The sequence below is a fragment of the Eurosta solidaginis genome, chromosome 4, assembly GCF_040869045.1.
Source record: "Eurosta solidaginis isolate ZX-2024a chromosome 4, ASM4086904v1, whole genome shotgun sequence".
Lineage (NCBI taxonomy): Eukaryota > Metazoa > Arthropoda > Insecta > Diptera > Tephritidae > Eurosta > Eurosta solidaginis.
Genome location: NC_090322.1, coordinates 102,768,472 through 102,792,474, shown reverse-complemented (window position 1 = coordinate 102,792,474; position 24,003 = coordinate 102,768,472). Strand labels below are relative to the sequence as shown.

The window sequence follows — 24,003 nt, the reverse complement described above, 5'->3', positions numbered from 1 at the left end:
GGAAAGTATTAAAGCGTTTTGATGAATCGGGCTCACTCCTTCGGACAGAGAATTGCAAATTTGGTGTTCCTACTGTTAGTATTTTGGGATACAAAATCGACAGCCTTGGCATTAGACTATGCCCAGAAAAAGTACAATCTATACATAATGCACCCGCACCGAAGGACAAAAAACAGCTGCAGGCATTTCTTGGTCTGTTAAATTTTTATCACACTTTTCTTCCAAACAAAGCTAAAATTGCAGAACCCTTACATCGACTCCTGGAGACAAATAGGAACTTTATTTGGAAGAATGAACGTTAGGTAGCTTTCCATAAACTTAAACAGCTTGTCACCTCTGATAGCGTTCTCATCCATTGTGATGAAAAGTTAGCCCTTAAACTCGTTTGTGACGCCTCTCCGTATGGTATTGGTGCTGTTCTAAGTAACATAATAGCATTTTATTCGAGAACCTTATCGAAGTCGGAGCGCAACTACGCTCAAATCAATCGCGAAGCAACTGCGCTAGTAGCAGGCGTAAAGAAGTTCCACGACTATTTGTATGGACGGAAGTTCACTTTGGTTACTGACCATCATCCACTCCTGGGAATATTCAGTACCACAAAGCGGACGCATATCATTATATCACCCGTTATACTCCACCGCTGTACGTTCCACTTAGTATACTTTCCACTTAGTTTATAGAGAAGGGAAGAAAATGGGAAATGCGGACTGTCTAAGTCGCCTGCCTGTGGAAGATAAACTCAGCGAAACCAACCATGGCGAAGTATTTATGATGGAAATGGCAAGCTCAGAAATTATACACACGAAAGACATAGCAACGGCTACCGCCAAAAATGCATTTCTCACTAAAGTCACTAGATGGGTGTTGAGGAGATGGCCGTCATCCATGCCCCGCGAGGATAAAGCTTATGCATATTATGTGCGCAGCAATTAAATTACCACTCTCAAACAGAAACAGAACGATTGTTCCTCCGACTTGTCGAAAAGCCATTTTACAGGCGTTGCATGGGGGATATCCTGGTATAGTTAAAATGACGGCGTCGGCTAGAAGAAATTTCTGGTGGCCGAAAATGGATAAGGAAATTGAAAGCATCTTAAAAACTTGTTCACCGTCCAGCAAATCCGTCACGAGAAAGCCCAGGCACAACCCCATATTTGGGAAACAGCAAAAAATCCATGGTCACGTCTACACGTAGATTTTGCGGGACTCTTCCATGGCAAAATATTTTTTCTCATGGCCGACTCATATTCTAAATGGCTGGAAGTACACATTGTTAAGACTACATCATCACAGTGCGCAATTAAGTCATTAAGATCCCTTTTCGCAACTCATGGCTACCAGATGTCTTCGTGTCCGATAATGGATCGGCCTTCACGTGCTCAGAATTCGAAGAATTCATGCATAATAACCTAATTCGACATGTGAGATGTGCACCGTTCCATCCGTCATCCAATGAGCAAGCTGAGAGGATGGTGCAAACAACAAAGGATTTCCTTAAGAAACTCCCGCGCAATTCCGATTTCGAGCTCAAGCTAGTTCGATTTGTATTTAATCAACACATCAGTCCACATGCAACAACAGGTCGTTCCCCGGCCGAGCTATTCTTCAATCGCCAACTAAAAACTTACTTTGACAAAGTTCACCCGTATGAGCTATTAAATGTCAAGGACAATCCTACTGTTAAGCATACGTTCTGTGTGGGAGATCTTGTCTGGATTCGTAATTATTCAACGAGTCCTAAGTGGATACAAGGCCGCATATACTCAAGAACCGGCCCGATCTCATCTAAAATTGAGCTGGAAGATGGAAGAGTAATAAACGCCATTTGGATCAGATCAGAGGCAGTTCCTTGCAGAGGGACTGCTCAATATTCTCTTGCTCCGGGAAGGTATCGAACCCATTCCGGGTCTGTCTCCTGACCCGGGTCCTGAGAAATGGTTTTGCTGCCTCTGCCGGAAAAGAATCTTTTTAGGATGGTCATACTCTTGTCAGTGTGTCTCGTCTAAGGGATGGTGCATCGGACAGGTTGTTCTGGGCTAGATCCCAAAATAAGACGTCCACGTAACTTCTATAAATCGTTTGTGGCTCCTTGCTGTTCACGCCCTAGGACGTCCCGTAGTCTGCGCCTTAGTGCCCCCCCTCCTACCTTCCAGCAGCCCCGTTGCTCAGCAAGCCACAGCAAGTACCCGCTATTGTTCGCGCCCCACGGCGCCACAAACTCACACGGCTGCTCCCACTCATACCTACAATCTCCGTAGTAGAGTCGGGAGCAATGCCGAGCCTCATCCCCTGCCCCCGTCTTCTCCCCCTCTTTTCCTGCAGCAATTGTGTAGGTCAGGGAAACAGACTCTTAGTCCCTACCTCCCTTTGCACCGTTTGCCAGCACAGAATATATATGTTTGCGACATCCGCCCAATGCAGCTCCTGCCATGGACGGTGTCACTTTCCTAGTGGTTCTGGTCTCCGCGACGGCAACCCCCGACGGGTTTCATTGCGCCATGTTGCCAGGCCGCATACCCAAATACACCGGGCACCCCAATGCTTACCCAAGGACGTCCAGTCCCAGGGCCACAACAGCAGTCGCGTCCTAGCCTTCCACAACCCAGGCGTAGTCACCCGTCACTTACTCCCAGAGTGACGACCTCTCCCCCTATGCACTTCAGGTTTCTGCAGTTAAACTGTAATGGATTAACTGGAAAGCTCACGGAGATAGTCGAGTTCATGAAGCGGCACAACATGCGCATTGCTGCGATTCAAGATACTGAACTCACAGCAAGATCTGCACTCCAGACCTGTTCTGGGTATAATGTCTTACTCACTTGCAATAATGGCATTATCTTAGGCGATTTCGATGGCCATCACGATCTATGGCATTCAAACTTGCGGGCGAACAGTAGGGGTGAGATGTTGGCGGATCAAATAGAAGAAACGACGTTCTACACAATAAACGGAGACGCACCACACGTATGGTAGGAAGCTGTCACAGTTGGCCGGATATTTCAATCGTGAGCGCACAACTCGCAAACTGCGTCAACGGGCAGCCGATGGTAAAATTGGCATACGACCTCCTGCCCATACTTATTTCGCTCGAGCGTACCGCCGACTTCATCGTCTCAGAAAAACGCACTTTCATTAACTTTAAAAAAGGAAAGTGGGACGAATACAAATCCTTTACAGACAACCGCTTTGCTGCCCTCCCTATCCCGAATGATATCCGCCAAAGGGAGCGTGCTTTCCGCAAGGTCATTGAATCCGCCTCGGCTCGTGTCATTCCCGCCGGTAGAATTCACGAAATTCGGCCCCACTTCCCGGAGGAGGCCGCACGTTTAGCGAGAGAACGTTACCTTATAAGACAGCACGATCACGGCGACTCCCAAATAAGGGATATAAACCAACGCATCATATTGCTTGTGGATGAACACAAGCGGGCAAAATGGGAGGAGTACCTAAGCGGTTGTAACCTCTCTGCCGGTGTAGGTAAACTTTGGTCCACCGTAAAGTCCCTATCGAATCCGTCTAGGCACAATGACAAAGTTTCCATCGCCTTTGGCGATAAAGTGCTGTCGGATGAGAAAAAAAGCGCGAGCGCTTTCTGCCGTCAATATATGATGCATTCTACGGTCGACAAAGATAGACGGAGGGCCAACAGACACGCACATAAACATAAATTTAGCGCGTCACCAATTACCATCACCGCCAAAGAGGTTGAGGATGCCATCGGTCATGCTAAGCCATCCAAAGCAGTGGGCCCAGACGGCATAGCCATGTCGATGCTTAAAAGCCTAGGGAAAGAGGGTTTCAAATATTTAGCACATGTCTTCAACCTGTCTCTTTCCACCTTTGTCATACCAGAAAAATGGAAAATGGCCAAGGTGGTCCCGTTACTAAAGCCTGGGAAACCAGCTAACATAGGAGAGTCATATCGCACGATATCTCTCGTATCGCCAGTAGCCAAGACGCTTAAGCCACTTTGCTCCCCTACTTCAAAGCAAATTTGCAGCTAGCCTGTCATCAGCATGGCTTCAGAAACCTCCATAGCACCACCACCGCGCTAAATATCATCAGCACCCAGATAAATTGCGGTTTAAATCAAAACTCCCACCATAGAACAGTACTGGTTGTGCTAGACCTATCAAAAGCTTTTGATACGGTCAACCATGGTACTTTACTGCAAGACCTGGAAGGGTCTACCCTTACCCCATGTCTTAAAAGGTGGACCGCAAATTATCTGGGTGGTCGTCAGGCATCGGTGAAATTTAGAAATGAAACATCAAAACCAAGAAGAATTAAACAAGGGGTGCCACAGGGTGGTGTCCTATCCCCACTTTTATTTAATTTCTACATATATAAGCTACCTTCGCCACCAGAAGGAGCTACTATCGTTTCCTACGCCGATAACTGCACAATAATGGCCACAGGCCCAGGCCCACAGATCGATGAGCTTTGCAACAGAATAAACGGCTACCTCCCTGATCTCTCCAGTTTTTTCGCCTCGCGAAACCTGCCATTGTCACCGGCTAAATCCTCCGCGACCTTATTTACAACATTGACGTCCCAAATTTCGACCATTTTGAACATCCACGTCGATGGCACTACGCTACCGACTGTCCTACACCCCAAAATCTTGGGTGTGGCGTTTGATCAGGATCTACATTTTGGTGAGCACGCAGCCGCAATTGTACCGAAAATCTAGAGCCGTAATAAAATCCTCAAATCCCTTGCTGGCAGTACTTGCGGAAAAGACAAAGAAACGCTCATTACCACATACAAAGCAATTGACCAGTCGACTGCATGCTACGCGTCCCCTATATGGTCGCCAAGCCTAAAAATTACCCACTGGAAGAAGCTACAGGCCTGCCAAAATACTGCTCTCAGAACCGCCACGGGCTGTCTTCTTATGTCCCCACAACACCATCTACATAATGAGGCGAGAATACTCCCCATCAGGGAGAGAAATGAGATGCTAACCAAACAGTTCCTGTTGAATACCCAGAAACCTGGGCATCCCAACAGACATCTGATTGATGAGCCAACACCGCCTAGGGACTTAAGGAGTCATCTCCGTTAGCATTTTGAGGAAATACGGCACCTGAGAACTCAGCCGTATGAAGCAAAAATACACAAGCAGGTCCTTGGTGAACTCCACAAACAGGCGTCGGACCTTTATGCCGAGAATTTCCCGGTGAATCCAGTACTCGGGGAACAGTACCCAAAACTTGCGGAAGAGGAACGCATACTCCCCAGGGAAACGCGAGTCACTCTAGCTCAACTTCGTTCTGGATACTGTAACAGGTTAAACTCTTACCTATCCAGAATCAACCCCGACATACAAAATTGTTGTTCATTCAAAATTTCAATGTAGCTGGGAAGGCCCGTACAAAGTTTTGAAGAGAATCAGTGATGTCATATACCGCATACAAACAATTGAGAAACCACGAAATAGAAGTGTGGTTCATTTGGAGAGGCTAGCAGCGGTTGGATCAAAAGATTTGTCTGACCGGGACGATCAGACTTAGATGGAGGGCAGTGCGACGAATATTAGCATCACTAATTGATACATTCCTAGGGTTATTAAATAAAGGCACATCAACATTAAAGCAAGTTACATAAACACATAAATCATCATTTACACATGTACATACAAAGCAGCAGAGAGATACCATCATCGAAGGATTACTTACATATACACACGCATTTGTCTATGCGAGAGACTTAAAACAACAAACATATATGCACATTAGGCCGGGTCGATTTGTGGGGAGGCAAAAAAACCGCCCATTGCTCTGTGAAAATCATATTCTAGGGATCAAAATAAGAAACTTTGCCGAAGGAATCATACCTCTAAAACGAATTCTGCTGTTTCCCCTTTGGGTCGTAGGGGCAAATTTTGAAAAATCCCACTTTGAAAGGCCTATGTTTTTATACTCAGTTGAGCAGAGCTCACAGAGTATACTAAGTTTGATTGGATAACGGTTGGTTGTACATATATAAAGGAATCGAGATAGATATAGACTTCCATATATCAAAATAATCAGGATCGAAAAAAAATTTGATTGAGACATGTCCGTCCGTCCGTCCGTCCGTTAACACGATAACTTGAGTAAATTTTGAGGTATCTTGATGAAATTTGGTATGTAGGTTTCTGAGCACTCATCTCAGATCGCTATTTAAAATGAACGATATCGGACCATAACCACGCCCACTTTTTCGATATCGAAAATTTCGAAAAACCGAAAAAGTGCGATAATTAATTACAAAAGACCGATAAAGCGACGAAACTTGGTAGATGAGTTGAACTTATGACGCAAAATAGAAAATTAGTAAAATCTTGGACAATGGGCGTGGCACCGCCAACTTTTAAAAGAAGGTAATTTAAAATTTTGCAAGCTGTAATTTGGCAGTCGTTGAAGATATCATGATGAAATTTGGCAGGAACGTTACTCTTATTACTGTATGTACGCTTAATAAAAATTAGCAAAATCGGAGAAGGACCACGCCCACTTTAAAAAAAAAAATTTTTTTAAAGTAAAATTTTAACAAAAAATTTAATATCTTTACAGTATATAAGTAAATTATGTCAAGATGCAACTCTAGTAATGATATGGTGCAACAAAATACAAAAATAAAAGAAAATTTAAAAATGGGCGTGGCTCCGCCCTTTTTCATTTAATTTGTCTAGGATACTTTTAACGACATAAGTCGAACATTAATTAACCAATCCTTTTGAAATTTGGTAGGGGCATAGATTTTATGGCGTTAACTGTTTTCTGTGAAAATGGGCGAAATCGGTTGATGTCACGCCCAGTTTTTATACAAAGTCGTCCGTCTGTCCTTCCGCATGGCCGTTAACACGATAACTTGAGCAAAAATCGATATATCTTTACTAAACTCAGTTCACGTACTTATCTGAACTCACTTTATCTTGGCATGAAAAATGAACGAAATCCGACTATGACCACGCCCACTTTTTCGATATCGAAAATTACGAAAAATGAAAAAAATGCCATAATTCTATACCAAATACGAAAAAAGGGATGAAATATGGTAAGGTAATTGGATTGCTTTATTGACGCGAAATATAACTTTAGAAAAAACTTTACAAAATGGTTGTGACACCTACCATATTAAGTAGAAGAAAATGAAAAGGTTCTGCAGGGCGAAATAAAAAACCCTTAAAATCTTGGCAGGTATTACATATATAAATAAATTAGCGGTATCCAACAGATGATGTTCTGGGTCACCCTGGTCCACATTTTGGTCGATATCTGGAAAACGCCTTCACATATACAACTACCACCACTCCCTTTTAAAACTCTCATTAATACCTTTAATTTGATACCCATATCGTACAAACTTATTCTAGAGTCACCCCTGGTCCACCTTTATGGCGATATTTCGAAAAGGCGAACACCTATAGAACGAAGGCCCACTCCCTTTTAAAAATACTCATTAACACCTTTCATTTGATACCCATATCGTAAAAACAAAGTCTAGAATCACCCCTGGTCCAGAAAGGCCCACTCCCTCTTAAAATACTCATTAACTCCTTTCGTTTGATAGCCATATTGCACAAACGAATTCCAGAGTCACCCCTGGCCCACCTTTATGGTGATATCTCGAAACGGCGTCCACCTATGGAACTAAGGATTACTCCCTTTTAAAATACTCTTTAACACCTTTCATTTGATACCCATATCGTACAAACGCATTCTAGAGTCACACCTGGTCAATCTTTATGGCGATATCTCGAAAAGGCATCCACCTATAGAACTAAGGCCCACTCCCTCTTAAAATACTCATTAACTCCTTTCGTTTGATACCCATATTGCACAAACGAATTCTAGAATCACCCCTGGTCCACCTTTATGGCGATATCTCGAAAAGGGGTCCACCTATAGAACTAAGCCCCACGCCCTTTTAAAATAATCATTAACACCTTTCATTTGATACCCATATCATACAAACAAATTCTAAAGTCACCCCTGGTCCACCTTTATGACGATATCTCGAAAAGGCGAACACCTATAAAACGAAGGCCCACTCCCTTTTAAAAATACTCATTAACACCTTTCATTTGATACCCATATCGTACAAACAAAGTCTAGAGTCATCCCTGGTCCACCTTTATTGCGATACCTCGAAAATGCGTCCACCTATAGAACTAAGGCCCACTCCCTCTTAAAATACTCATTAACTCCGTTCGTTTGATACCCATATTGCACAAACGAATTCTAGAGTCACCCCTGGTCCACCTTTATGGCGATATCTCGAAAAGGGGTCCACCTATAGAACTAAGCCCCACGCCCTTTTAAAATAATCATTCACACCTTTCATTTGATACCCATATCATACAAACAAATTCTAAAGTCACCCCTGGTCCACCTTTATGGCGATATCTCGAAAAGGCGAACACCTATAAAACGAAGGCCCACTCCCTTTTAAAATGCTCATTAACACCTTTCATTTGATACCCATATCGTACAAACGCATTCTATAGTCACCCCTGGTCCATCTTTACGGCGATATCTCGAAAAGGCGTCCATCTATAGAACTTAGGTCCACGCCCTTTTAAAATACTCATTAATACCTTTCATTTGATACCCATATCGTACAAACGCATTCTAGAGTCAACCCTGATCCACCTTTATGGCTATATCCCTAAATGGCGTCCACCTATAGAACTATGGCTCACTCCCTCATAAAATACTCTTTAATGCCTTTCATTTGATACACATGTCATACAAACACATTCCAGGGTTTCCCTCGGTTCATTTTCCTACATAGTTATTTTCCCTTATGTTGTCACCATAGCTCTCAACTGAGTATGCAATGTTCGGTTACACCCGAACTTAACCTTCCTTACTTGTTTCTTTTTGGAGTTTATTTTTCTCTTTAGAAATTTATTTAGTCAGAACAAATGTAAATGAAAAACTGAATTTAACTTAGTAATAGAAAAGAAATTAAATAAAATTATTAGAAATTCGCGTTTTTACAACCCCCGTTTAAAACCAAGGCATCACTGTGATGCATTTGCATGTTTATTCAACCGTTTTAAAAAATGAAGGTATCACTGTGACACAATTGCAGATCGTAAAATTGCTTGTGTTGTTTTTTTTAAGCCACCACAAGACACAGCAGGTAGAATTGAAATTGCCCCTACCCAAAAGTTCGACCCAAAGGGGGGGACATCAGAATCCGTTTTAGAGGTCTGGTGCCTTCGGCAAAGTTTCTTATTTTGATCCCTAGAATACGATTTTCACAGAGCAATGAGCGATTTTTAAATCGACCCGCCCTAATGCACATATATGACGTAACCGGGAATGACGCTCGCGAAGTTACTAGACCTTAGGAGAAATGGGTGAACGAGGCAACGGAGAGTATAAAAGCAGCGAAAGCTGAGTAGTCAGTAATCAGTTTGGTTTAAACACGCAATTGGTTGTGAAGTATAAGTGTTATTGTGAAGTACTCTAATAAAGACCATTTTGCATTATTGAATATTGGAGTTATTTATTGAACAGTTTAGTCATTCGAACGTTAGCAGAAGGTTGCAAAAATCGTTACAATATGTTACATTATTCAATTCATTATTAACTTCACTTCAAAATAGAAATAAACTATTAACTTAAAATTTATGATTCTTCCCCACCCTGTGTGTGTCCATAAACGAATGTCAACAAACAGCAGCCTTTCTTAGTGATGCACGATATGCCTAAATCACTGCTAGTCACGCACAGCGATTATACGTTTCTAACAGTGCTTCTGCATTACTCAACAGGTGGAACCCTTGATGGTAGCCAATACTTAACACCCCTTAACGCCCAGCTGAAGATGTGTCTGTTTGCGACACGGAATGGAATTAGCTGCTGTACCCGTTGTTGTTTTTGTTGCAGTGCTTCGCCCCACCTAATAGTTGCAACTGATCACAAATTGTCATCAATATCCTCTAACGGGAATCCAAGGAAACTCGCTGTTTCAGCAGGGGTGGATCATAATGAAAGGGGTGTTAGAGGCGTTGGTTCCACATTACAATTAAAGAGATGGTTGGTGTCATGTGGGACACATTGCAAGCGGGGCATACATTTTGTATGTCGGGGTTGATTCTGGATAGGTAAGAGTTTAACCTGTTACAGTATCCAGAAAGAAGTTGAGCTAGAGTGACTCGCGTTTCCCTGGGGAGTATGCGTTCCTCTTCCGCAAGTTTTGGGTACTGTTCCCCGAGTACTGGATTCACCGGGAAATTCTCGGCATAAAGGTCCGACGCCTGTTTGTGGAGTTCACCAAGGACTTGCTTGTGTTTTTTTGCTTCATACGGCTGAGTTCTCAGGTGCCGTATTTCCTCAAAATGCTAACGGAGATAACTCCTTAAGTCCCTAGGCGGTGCTGGCTCATCAATCAGATGTCTGTTGGGATGCCCATGTATCTGGGTATTCAACAGGAACTGTTTGGTTAGTATCTCATTTCTCTCCCTGATGGGGAGTATTCTCGCCTCATTATGTAGATGGTGTTCTGGGGACATAAGAAGACAGCCCGTGACGGTTCTGAGACCAGTATTTTGACAGGCCTGTAGCTTTTTCCAGTGGGTAATTTTTAGGCTTGGCCACCATATAGGGGACGCGTAGCATGCAACCGGCTGGCCAATTGCTTTGTATGTGGTAATGAGCGTTTCTTTGTCTTTTCCGCAAGTACTGCCAGCAAGGGATTTGAGGATTTTATTACGGCTCTAGATTTTCGATACAATTGCGGCTGATCCTGATCAAACGTCACACCCAAGATTTTGGGGTGTAGGACAGGCGGTAGCGTAGTGCCATCGACGTGGATGTTCAAAGTGGTCAACATTTCTGACGTCCATGTTGTAAATAAGGTCGCGGAGGATTTAGTCGGTGATAATGCCAGGTTTCGCGAGGCGAAAAAACCGGACAAATCAGGGAGGTAGCCGTTTATTCTGTTGCAAAGCTCATCGATCTCTGGGCCTGGTCCTGTAGCCATTATTGTGCAGTCATCGGCGTAGGAAACGATAGTAGCTCCTTCTGGTGGCGAAGGTAGCTTAGATATGTAGAAATTAAACAAAAGTGGGGATAGGAAACCACCCTGTGGCACCTCTTGTTTAATTCTTCTTGGTTTTGATGTTTCATTTCTAAATTTCACCGATGCCTGACGACCACCCAGATAATTTGCGGTCCACCTTTTAAGACATGGGGTAAGGGTAGACCCTTCCAGGTCTTGCAGTAACGTACCATGGTTGACCGTATCAAAAGCTTTTGATAGGTCTAGCGCAACCAGTACTGTTCTATGGTGGGGGTTTTGATTTAAACAGCAATTTATCTGGGTGCTGATGGCATTTAGCACGATGGTGGTGCTATGGAGTTTTCTGAAGCCATGCTGATGACAGGCTAGCTGAAAATTTGCTTTGAAGTAGGGAAGCAAAATGGCTTCAAGCGTCTTGGCTACTGGCGATGCGAGAGATATCGTGCGATATGATTCTCCTATGTTAGCTGGTTTCCCAGGCTTTAGTAACGGGACCACCTTGGCCATTTTCCATTTTTCGGGTATGACAAAGGTGGAAAGAGACAGGTTGAAGACATGTGCTAAATATTTGAAACCCTATTTCCCTAGGCTTTTAAGCATCGGCATGGCTATGCCGTCTGGGCCCACTGCTTTGGATGGTTTAGCATGACCGATGGCATCCTCAACCTCTTTGGCGGTGATGGTAATTGGTGACGCACTGAATTTGTGTTTATGTGCGTGTCTATTGGCCCTCCGTCTATCTTTGTCGACCGTAGAATGCATCATATATTGACGGCAGAAAGCGCTCGCGCATTTTTTCGCATCCGACAGCACGTTATCGCCAAGGGCGATGGAAAATTTGTCATTGTGCCTAGACGGATGCGATAGGAACTTTACGGTGGACCAAAATTTACCTGCACCGGCAGAGAGGTTACAACCGCTTAGATGCTCCTCCCATTTCGCCCTCTTGCGTTCATCCACAAGCAATCTGATGCGTTGGTTTATATCCCTTATTTGGGGGTCGCCGGGATCGAGCTGTCTTATAAGGTTACGTTCTCTCGCTAAACTTGCGGCCTCCTCCGGGAAGTGGGGCCGAATTTCGGGAATTCTACCGGCGGGAATGAAACGAGCCGAGGCGGATTCAATCACATTGCGGAAAGCACGCTCCATTTGGCGGACATCAGTCGGGATAGGGAGGGCAGCAAAGCGGTTGTCTTTAAAGGATTTGTATTCGTCAAACTTTCCTTTTTTAAAGTTAACGAAAGTGCGTTTTTCTGTGACGATGAAGTCGGCGGTACGCTCGAGCGAAATAAGTATAGGCAGGTGGTCGTATGCCAATTTTACCATCGGCTGCCAGTTGACGCAGTTTGCGAGTTGTGCGGTCACGATTGAAATATCCGGCCAACTGTGACAGCTTCCTACCATACGTGTGGTGCGTCTCCGTTTATTGTGCAGAACGTCGTTTCATCTATTTGATCCGCCAACATCTCACCCCTACTGTCCGCCCGCAAGTTTGAATGCCATAGATCGTGATGGCCATCGAAATCGCCTAAGATAATGCGATTATTGCAAGTGAGTAAGGCGCTGCTATTAGGGCGGTATCGACTGGGGCAACAGGTGGCAGGAGGGATGTAGATGTTGATGATTTCTAGGTTTGCAACGCCTGACCGGACAGATAAGCCTTGACGTTCTAAGACACTGTCCCTGCGGTCGACGTCGGGATCAAATATATGATATTGCACAGAGTGTTGTATGATAAACGCTAGGTCGCCTCCATTTCCGCTCTTGCGATCTTTTCTGTGGGCATTATACCCAGAACAGATCTGCAGTGCAGATCTTGCCGTGAGTTTAGTCTCTTGAATCGCAGCTATGCGTATGTTGTGCCGCTTCATGAACTCGACTATCTCCGTGATTTTCCCAGTTAATCCATTACAGTATAATTGCAGAATTCTGAAGTGCATAGGAAGAGACGTCGTCACTCTGGGAGTAAGTGACGCGTGACTACGCCTGGGTTGTGGAAGGCTAGGACGCAACTGCTGTTGTGGCCCTGGGACTGGACGTCCTTGGGTAAGCATTAAGGTACCCGGTGTATTTGGGTATGCGGCCTGGCAACATGGCGCAATGAAACCCGTCGAGGGGGGGGGGAGGGCGTCGCGGAAACCAGAACATCTAGTAAAGGGGCACCGTCCATGGCAGGAGCTGCATTGGGCGGATAACGCAAACATATATATTCTGTGCTGGCAAACGGTGCAAAGGGAGGTAGGGACTAAGAGTCTCTTTCCCTGACCACACAATTGCTGCCGGAAAAGAGGGGGGAGAAGACGGGGGCAGGGGCTGATGCTCGGCATTGCTCCCGACTATATTACGGAGATTGTAGGTATGAGTGGGAGCAGCCGTGTGATTTGGTGGCGCCGTGGGGCGCGAATAATAGCGGGTAGTTGCTGTGGCTTGCTGAGCAGCGGGGCTGCTGGAAGGTTGCGGGGGGGGGGGGGGCTAAGGGACAGACTACGGGACGTCCTAGGGCGTGAATAGCAAGGAGCCACAAAATATTTTGGGATCTAGCCCATAACAACCTGTCCGATGCAACCATCCCTTACACGAGACACACTGACAAGAGTATAACCATCCTAAAAAGATTCTTTCCGGCAGATGCAGCAAAACCATTTCTCAGGAGACCGACCCGGATTGGGTTCGATACCTTCCCGGAGCAAGAGAATATTGAGCAGTCCCGCTGCAAGGAGCTGCTGGGAGGATGACAATTTGTGGGAGGGACGCAACAAATTAAATGGGGTTACCCTGAAATGACAGTCCTTGGTCGGGAAAAATCGCGAGTCGCTCCGGTACATAAAACCGACTGTCCTGGGAAGCACTGCTGTACCCGTCGGTGTGTTCAACCAATTCTTTGACATGTAAAAAACTTGTTTCCCTGTGAATTTCCATAGTTCCCTAGAGAAAAGATGATCAAATTCCACAAAAGATTTATAAAAGTTACGAAGACGTCGGGTTTTGGGATCTAGCCCAGAACAACCTGTCCGATTGACCATCCCTTGAACGTGACACACTGACAAGAGTATGACTATCCTAAAAAGATTCGTTTCCGGCAAACGCTGCAAAACCATTTCTCAGGACCGGGGTCAGGAGAAGGACCCGGATTGGGTTCGATACCTTCTCGGAGCAAGAGAATATGGAGCAGTCCCGCTGCAAGCAGCTGCTGAGAGGATGACAACTTGTGGGAGGGACGCAACAAATTAAATGGGGTTACACTGAAATGACAGTCCTTGGTCAGGAAAAATCCCGAGTCGCTCCGGTATATAGAACTGACTGCCTTGTGCAAATGGTCTAGCATCATTGTATTAGCAAACTGGTGTTGCATTTATACACAAACCGCCAAAAAATTATACGGCTATGGATTTGCTACGTCATGGCAAATACGCAACATCAAAAACCGCAGTTTATTTTTTAAATTTGAATAGCAAATTAACAGCTGTCAAAACAAAACAAAATATACAAAGAAAAAGTTTAAAACGAAAAAAGTTGTCCACGTTCCGTAGCTTTCATCAAGGGTACTTCTTGGTATTTTTCGTAATTTCTGCCCATTTAAACAGATCATCATCATCTTCCTCAACTCCTATTGGAGCATAGGGCCTCGACCACCGACTTAAATCTTATTCTGTTAGGTGTAGTTCTTGTGATATCATTCCACGTGTATCCTGCGTCTTCGAGTTCTTTATCCATAGTTCTGCGCCATGTTTTCGCAGGTGCACCAGGTCGTCGGCTTCCTTTTAACAGATAGAAGCTTTGAATTTCAAACAATGCTTACATATATTACAAAAAATGTTGTCTAAAAAAATCATGGAGGTCGGTATAGTGTTAACTACTTTGTACTCTTTACTTTAATTTTTAAAATAATTTTTATTGAGTTTTCGTGTTAACTTAAAATTTTTGAATAACTTCAAAAAAGAAAATTCTAGTTAGTTTTGAAAATATCTGAACTCAAAAATAAACAAAATATAAATTTTTAAAAATAAAATAAATATTTGGTTAACCACCAAATATATTGGGGAGTAAATATAGTGTTAACTACTTTGTACTCTTTACTTTAATTTTTAAAATAATTTTTATTGGGTTTTCGTGTTAACTTAAAATTTTTGAATAACTTCAAAAAAGAAAATTCTAGTTAGTTTTGAAAATATCTGAACACAAAAATAAACAAAATATAAATTTTTAAAAATAAAATCGCGGGTTCGAATCGAGCTCAAGGCCTAACAATAATTTTTTTATCATTATTATTGTTATGATAAATTTTTTCTTAATTGAAAAATTTTTAAATTAGAATAGCAGAAAGAAAACATTTTAGACAACTGCCAAAGCTCGTTGTATAGATCCATTTCGGGAACTGCTAAATTCCTTCATCGGCAACGTTTAGGCGCCGCTGCTATAACCATTCAGCCACCACAGCGGTTTTTTGTTTGTCTTCATTAATCCTACTTCCATTCTGGTTCGTGCCAATTGATATTCACAACACTGCGACATCTGTTGCAGAATAGCTGTGAAAATTGGACTTGTTTGTTGGCAATGCTGCCATAGTGTCATATTTTATTGACACTTTTTTCCCCGTGCTCTGGGATGTATTAAACATTTTTGTTGTTATATCGGCCTACTGATTTTAAGATCGCGGGTTCGAATCGAGCTCAAGGCCTAACAATAATTTTTTTATCATTATTATTGTTATGATAAATTTTTTCTTAATTGAAAAAATTTTTAAATTAGAATAGAAGAAAGAAAAAATTTTAGACAACTGCCAAAGCTCGTTGTATAGATCCATTTCGGGAACTGCTAAATTCCTTCATCGGCAACGTTTAGGCGCCGCTGCTATAACCATTCAGCCACCTCAGCGGTTTTTTGTTTGTCTTCATTAATCCTACTTCCATTCTGGTTCGTGCCAATTGATATTCACAACACTGCGACATCTGTTGCAGAATAGCTGTGGAAATTGGACTTGTTTGTTGGCAATGCTGCCATAGTGTCATATTTTATTGACACTTTTTCCCCGTGCTCTGGGATGTATTAACAATTTTTGTTGTTATATCGGCCTACTGATTTTAAGATCGCGGGTTCGAATCGAGCTCAAGGCCTAACAATAATTTTTTTATCATTATTATTGTTGTGATAAATTTTTTCTTAATTGAAAAAATTTTTAAATTAGAATAGAAGAAAGAAAAAATTTTAGACAACTGCCAAAGCTCGTTGTATAGATCCATTTCGGGAACTGCTAAATTCCTTCATCGGCAACGTTTAGGCGCCGCTGCTATAACCATTCAGCCACCACAGCGGTTTTTTGTTTGTCTTCATTAATCCTACTTCCATTCTGGTTCGTGCCAATTGATATTTACAACACTGCGACATCTGTTGCAGAATAGCTGTGAAAATTGGACTTGTTTGTTGGCAATGCTGCCATAGTGTCATATTTTATTGACACTTTTTTCCCCGTGCTCTGGGATGTATTAACAATTTTTGTTGTTATATCGGCCTACTGATTTTAAGATCGCGGGTTCGAATCGAGCTCAAGGCCTAACAATAATTTTTTTATCATTATTATTGTTATGATAAATTTTTTCTTAATTGAAAAAATTTTTAAATTAGAATAGAAGAAAGAAAAAATTTTAGACAACTGCCAAAGCTCGTTGTATAGATCCATTTCGGGAACTGCTAAATTCCTTCATCGGCAACGTTTAGGCGCCGCTGCTATAACCATTCAGCCACCACAGCGGTTTTTTGTTTGTCTTCATTAATCCTACTTCCATTCTGGTTCGTGCCAATTGATATTCACAACACTGCGACATCTGTTGCAGAAAAAAATTATTGTTAGGCCTTGAGCTCGATTCGAACCCGCGATCTTAAAATCAGTAGGCCGATATAACAACAAAAATTGTTAAAAATAAAATAAATATTTGGTTAACCACCAAAGTCGGTCATATATATAACTTATATCGCATGTTTGCAACGCATCAACAAAAATAAACTACGGTTTTTAGGTTGCACCAATTTGGTAAAGTGGAATTAGTAAGCATCACAACTGAGGATCAGTCAAATGATGAGCTTGAACGCATGACTGCGTTATGGACATTTGTCAGGACTAGCGGAAATGTAACTGACGAAATGATAAAAAATTATATTTAAAATCACTCTAAAAAAGAAGATAAATTTGTTAAGTCAAAAGTTAGCATTATATGCTCTCTCTCAATCTTTGGATTTCAATCCGTATTTGCCAAGACGTAGCAAATACAAAGCCGTATATAATTTTTTGGAGAATGCAATGCTAAATATCTATTGCTTTTGGAATTCAATCAACAAAGCATGTTTTTTGATCCAAATTGTGTGGTATATTTACAGGCGCGCATCAACAGAGCCTAGTTACATTGGATTTTTAGCAGCGCTTTATTTAACAATGCCTCCGCTGTTCACTTTTTACCAATATTTCGAGTACTCGTGTCTTGCGCTGGCAAGGCTAAGACTCGAGAAAGGTTCTAATATTCGCCAAGAGGACGGAGTTATTTTATAACGCATTGGGGTTTGATAGGGCTTTTATGTTTGGTCTTTAAACAAACTTCTGTAAAACATTTCGACTTAGCTGTGATGTAAGGCCCGGTATTGGTTCGCGGGTCGAGGCTACACGTTGGGTGACGAAACAAGGCGTGGAAGGCTGCGTGGAAAAATTTTTATTCGCACACGCGAAGCAACCTCGGTACTTGCGAGGCTGTAATGATGTTTTTGTGTTAACACAGTGGCAGCCGCGGTGGCGTGGTGTTAGCGTCCTCCGCCTTCCACCCTGATGGTCCTGTGTTCAACTCCCGCCCAAAGTAACATAAAAAATTTGTAAAAAAGTTAAAAGAAGCAGGACGAAAATTGGAAGGGAAGTTTGACCTAAATCTCTTCGGAGGTAAATCGCGCCAAGTATTTTTTACTTTTACAGTGTCAGCGCATTGGTGTAGCGGAAGTAACATATAGCGCTTTGGAATTCTGGTAATTGTAGCAGACACCATATCGCAAAAGCAAAGAGAATAAATATAATTTAATAAATGTAATTTATTTTCTTTGGCGAAAGGTGAAACCAAAGTGCGGTCACTCCACAAATCAAAAGTATCTTTGTAGGAGTTAGTTTTGATAAGCGCATTAAGGTATGTGTGTATGAGTGTGCGAGCGTATGGATGCGAATACGGGGAATGCCGAAATAAAGTTTTTGACGCATATATGAAAATTTTCGGTTCCTGGATGGCGCTCTCTGCCACGGCGGTGGATATAGCAGGACATAAAGTGGGGCAACTCGCAAAATATTTATTTGAGTTGTGTCTAGTATTATAACTGTTGCGTGAGTGTAATTTCTATTTGATAAAGCGCCATAGTACCTTAAAGGAAGAAAAGTTGGGTAAAGGAAGACAAATTGTGTCAAGTATATAGCGCGTTTGAAGTCGAATAAAAAAATATATATTTATAACCCGTCGACACAGGCCCTGTTGCTTCCGATTTTATGCATGATTGTTAAAGTACTTTTTACCCTAATTTCAGATGTAGGAGCCATTTTTTCCCCGCAGGTCTAGTTTGCGAAGTATTCAAAATAATTTTTTTTAAATAAATAAACTCAATTATAATCAATTATAGTGAGTTAAATTTTCTTCAAGGATTTTCTTTTATGATTCAGGAGCACCACTTTGAATTCTCCAGCAGTAATCAGTTGACACATGTGGGATGTACTCCATTCAGATTTTGAAGAATATCCAGCACTAAGGACTGGTTAAACAGCAGTCAGTTGGCTGGGATAAATCCATTTAGAGTGATTTCTGCGGTTTATTCATGTTATGTTTGCCACACAAAAATAACAGTCGCTTTGATGGAGCGGTTCAGGCCACAAGCGAAAGCCTTAACACAACTTCTGCATACCAAACTTGGAGTCCAGGTCTTCTTATTAGTTTCATATGGCGAACAGAATAAGTCTATTCATTAGGTCTGGCGTATTCAAAGGAAATTTCTTGAACCTATACGTGCCACAAATAAAACAAAATTGTTTAAATTACTTACACACATTTTCTTTGATGAACTCATAATAAATACGACAATGTCAAAATCAGTTACTACTCCTACTATGGTAGTATGTCAAATTGAGAAGTGTTTCTTGTTGCTACCCGTATTTCAAAAACTTAGAAAAAATTTGAAGGCAGATCTAAGGTCAGCGACCTTAGCGAGAAACAAAACAAACGAAAAACTCCATATAATAGACAAAAAGTGCTATTTTGTCCACCAATGTAATCAGTGAGGTGCGCGCTTAAAGTCTTTTCACCAGGTTAGATTTACCTTTGTTTTTATGTTCCTCCAATCTGTAGTCTAGTCCCAAGCATGCCCACTGGGAAGTTGGATTCACAACACGCAGCCAATTTTCCAAACAAATAAAACAGAAAGCTTGCATTCTGGTATTTGCAAATTCACACAACATTGTGGATGTATGTGTATCTACAAACTAGCAAACACCACAAACGCACCTTCACATACTTAATTGAATGAATGAATGAATGAACATACTTAATAGGTAAAATAAATAATACGATTTCGTACTAATCCCAAAGACTTTTTATAGCTACATTCCAGATAAATCCGCGATTTGGATTTTATATAAGGTGCCACGATTTTCAAACTTTTGTTGATTTGTAGGGGTAGAGGGGGTCCTAAAAATCACCAACATGGAATCCGCAGATCTAGGAAACTCTAAGTTTATGAAATATAAGCTTTTAAATTCCCAAATTTAGTAACATTGCAACTTAAGTCCTGCACCTAAAATTCGTGTTGCCCATGTCGACAGCGGTACCAAAAGACGCGTATTTAGATTCAGAATACAAAAGCAGAAATTATATTTTTTAACTCGCTTAAAAGTTATTCGCAAAAAACCGGTCGGTACTATTGTCGCTTTTTTCGTTGTTGCAATTAAACAAACGAAAACTTATTGTAACGAATTTAGTGAAATTCCACTTATTTGCAACCTTCTGCTAACGATCGTATCGCTAAACTGTTGAATAAAACAACTCCAATATTCTGTATTACAAAATGGTATTTATTAGACTGCTTTGAAAGTACTTCACAATTAAACTTCACTTCGCAACTGATAGCGTGTTTAAAACAAACTGAATTGCTCATGCCTCAGCCTATGCTGCTTTTATAACCTTCGGTTTCCTCGTTCGCATACTTCTAGAAGTTACTACTTAGTTACCAGCTATAAAATTACCAGCTATAAACTACAGATGAACGTTTATAGCTTCTCGCATAGCAATATGCGCGTGTTTATGTGAGTAATACGTCCACAAATGATTGCATACTTTTGTAAGTGTCTCAGATATATGCATGTGTTTGGTGCGAAACGAAAACATATTCTAACGAATTTAGTGAAATTCCACTTATTTCCAACCTTCTGCTAACGTTCGTATCGCTAAACTGTTGAATAAAACACCCCAATATTGTGTATTACAAAATGGTATTTATTCGACTGCTTTGAAAGTACTTCACATTAAATCCGCCCCACCTTGCCTCAGGATCATTTAATTTTTTAGGTCGTTACAATTCAAATATTTGATGTTTTTATGTCTGCGTCAATAAATATCTTTATAATTCTGCTACGTATTTACTTTGTTGGTGATATTATATTTTTAATATGCAAACATATGTATGTACGAAGTGAACACTTATATTTTAATCATATTCTGTTTCGTAATAATTCTGCAATTTATTATACTCAGTTGAGCAGAGCTAACAGAGTATATTAACTTTGATTGGATAACGGTTGGTTGTACAGGTATAAAGGAATCGAGATATATATAGACTTCCATATATCAAAATCATCAGTATTGAAAAAAAATTTGATTGAGCCATGTCCGTCCGTCCGTCCGTCTGTCCGTTAACACGATAACTTGAGTAAATTTTGAGGTGTCTCGATGAAATTTGGTACGTAGATTCCTGGGCACTCATCTCAGATCGCTATTTAAAATGAACGATATCGGACTATAACCACGCCCAATTTTTCGATATCGAAAATTTCGAAAAACAGAAAAAATGCGATAATTCATTGCCAAAGGCGGATAAAGCGATGAAACTTGGTAGATGGGTTGACGTTATGACGCAGAATAGAAAGTTGGTAAGATTTTGGACAATGGGCGTGGCACCGCCCACTTTTACAAGAAGGTAATTTAAAAGTTTTGAAAGCTGTAATTTGGCAGTCGTTGAAGATATCATGATGAAATTTGACAGGAACGTTACTACTATTACTATATATGTGCTAAATAAAAATTAGCAAAATTGGATGAAGAACACGCCCACTTTTTAAAAAAAAATTTTTTTTAGTCCAAATTTTAACAAAAAATTTAATATCTTTACTGTATATAAGTAAATTAAGTCAAAATTCAACTCCAGTAATGACATGATGCAACAAAATACAAAAATAAAAGAAAATTTCAAAATGGGCGTGGCTCCGCCCATTTTCGTTTAGTTTGTCTAGAATACTTTTAATGCCATAAGTCGAACAAAAATTTACCAATCCTTCTTAAATTTGGTAGAGGCATAGATTCTATAACGGTAACTGTTTTCTGTGAAAATGGGCGAAGTCGGTGGAAGCAACGACCAGTTTTTATACACAGTCCACCGTCTGGCCTTTCGCTCGGCCTTTAACACAATAACTTACGCAAAAACCGATATATCTTCACTAAACTTAGTCCACGTACTTACCTGAACTCACTTTATCTTGGTATAAAAAATGGCCAAAATCCGACTATAACCACGCCCACTTTATCGATATCGAAAATTACGAAAAATGAAAAAAATGCCATAATTCTATACCAAATACGAAAAAAGGGATGAAACATGGTAATTGGATTGGTTTATTAACGCAAAATATAACTTTGGAAAAACTTTGTAAAATGGGTGTGACACCTACCATATTAAGTAGAAGAAAATGAAAAAGTTCTACAAGGCGAAATCAACAGCGTTTGGAATCTTGGCAGAAATTCTGTTAGTGGTATTGCATATATAAATAAATTAGTAGTACCCGACAGATGAATTTCTGGATCACCTGGTCCACATTTTGGTCGATATCGCGAAAACGCCTTCACATATACATCTAAGGGCCACTCGCTTTTAAAACCCTCATTAATACCTTTAATTTGATATCCATATCGTACAAACACATTCTACAGTCACCCCTGGCCCACCCTAATGGCGATATCTCGAAAAGGCGTCCACCTATAGACCTAATGCCCACCCCCTCTTAAAATGCTCAGTAACACCTTTCATTATTTACCCATATCGTACAAACATTCTAGAGCCACCCCTGGCCCACCCTAATGGCGATATCTCAAAAAGGCGTCCACCTATAGATCTAATGCCCACTCCCTCTTAAAATGCTCAGTAACACCTTTCGTTTGATACCCATATCGTAGAAACATTCTAGAGTCACCCCTGGCCCACCCTAATGGCGATATCTCGAAAAGGCGTCCACCTATAGACCTAATGCCCACTCCCTCCTAAAATGCTCAGTAACACCTTTCGTTTGAAACCCATATCGTACAAACATTCTAGAGTCACCCCTGCCCCACCCTAATGGCGATATCTCGAAAAGGTGTCCACCTATAGACCTAATGCCCACTCCCTCTTAAAATGCTCAGTAACACCTTTCGTTTGATACCCATATCGTACAAACATTCTAGAGTCACCCTTGGTCCACCTTTATGGCGATATCTCGAAAAGGCGTCCACCTATAGAACTAAGGATTACTCCCTTTTAAAATACTCATTACCACCTTTCATTTGATACCCATATCGTACAAACACATTCTAGAGTCAACCTGGCCCACCCTAAAGGCGATATCTCGAAAAGGCGTCCACCTATAGACCTAATGCCCACTCCCTCTTAAAATGCTCAGTAACACCTTTCGTTTGATACCCATATCGTACAAACATTCTAGAGTCACCCTTGGTCCACCTTTATGGCGATATCTCGAAAAGGCGTCCACCTATAGAACTAAGGATTACTCCCTTTTAAAATACTCATTACCACCTTTCATTTGATACCCATATCGTACAAACACATTCTAGAGTCACCCCACCGTTAGTTTAGTTTATTATATGTGGTATCACAACGGACCGTCATGTTGTCCAAGTGAGCTTCCTCTCATCAGGGAAGCTACCACCCAACCTGACCTGACCTATGTCGATTTTTGCTCAAGTTATCGTGTAGAATACCCGGAATAATACCCAATTTCCCGGCTGAAGCTGCAAACTTGGCAAGAGAACGTGGTCTAGCGCGAAAACTCGACCCTAGAGGCCCCCATATAAGGAATCTCAACTTAAATATTTTGCGGCATGTAAATGAACACAAGCGTGTCAAGACCATTTAAAGATTTGCAAGCTCTCTGCGGGTATTGGTGGTCAACTCAAATCCTTGCATAATCCAACAAAACACAATGATAAAGTATCCATCACCTTTGGCGATTAAACGTTGTCGGACTTGATGAAATGCGCGAGCGCCTTTTGCGAACAATTTATAATGCATCCTTCAGTAGAAAAGGCCAAAGGTCGTGTAAGCAGACGGGTAAATAAACACAAACACGGCGTGTCACCCTTTACCACCACCCCCATAGAGGTTGAAGAAGCCATCCACAAGGCTAAGTCCTCTAATAATAATCAATAAGCCTTGGCAGAATAGCCATGCAAATTCTAAAAGACCTTGGCGATAACGAAATAAACTACCTACCTGTCGTTGAAGTCCTTTGTCATTCCAGAACAACAGAAAATGGCAAGGATAATTCTACTGCTAAAGCCCACGAAGGCGAGTTATATCGACTGATATCACTACTTTCGCTCCCTCAACACGAGTCTTAGCCCAGCCACCCATCACCATGGCTTCCGCAAAATGCATAACACTACCAACGTGCCAAACGTCATAAACATGCTCGTGGAACTCAAT

At 41.5% G+C, this 24,003-nt stretch overlaps 1 protein-coding gene across 6 annotated transcripts in view; it reads right to left on the bottom strand.

Annotated features, from left to right (window-relative positions):
- acj6 (abnormal chemosensory protein 6) overlaps window positions 1-24,003 on the bottom strand; it is a 1,105,866-nt gene that overhangs the window by 42,388 nt on the left and 1,039,475 nt on the right. The window contains exon 10 of one of the 6 annotated variants that reach the window (XM_067782335.1): window positions 14,653-14,786. The exons of the other annotated variants lie outside the window; for them this stretch is intronic. The gene's annotated coding sequence lies outside the window, so the exon portion shown is untranslated. Of the gene's footprint in view, window positions 1-14,652; window positions 14,787-24,003 lie in introns of those variants that run through there. 6 annotated transcript variants of the gene reach the window in all.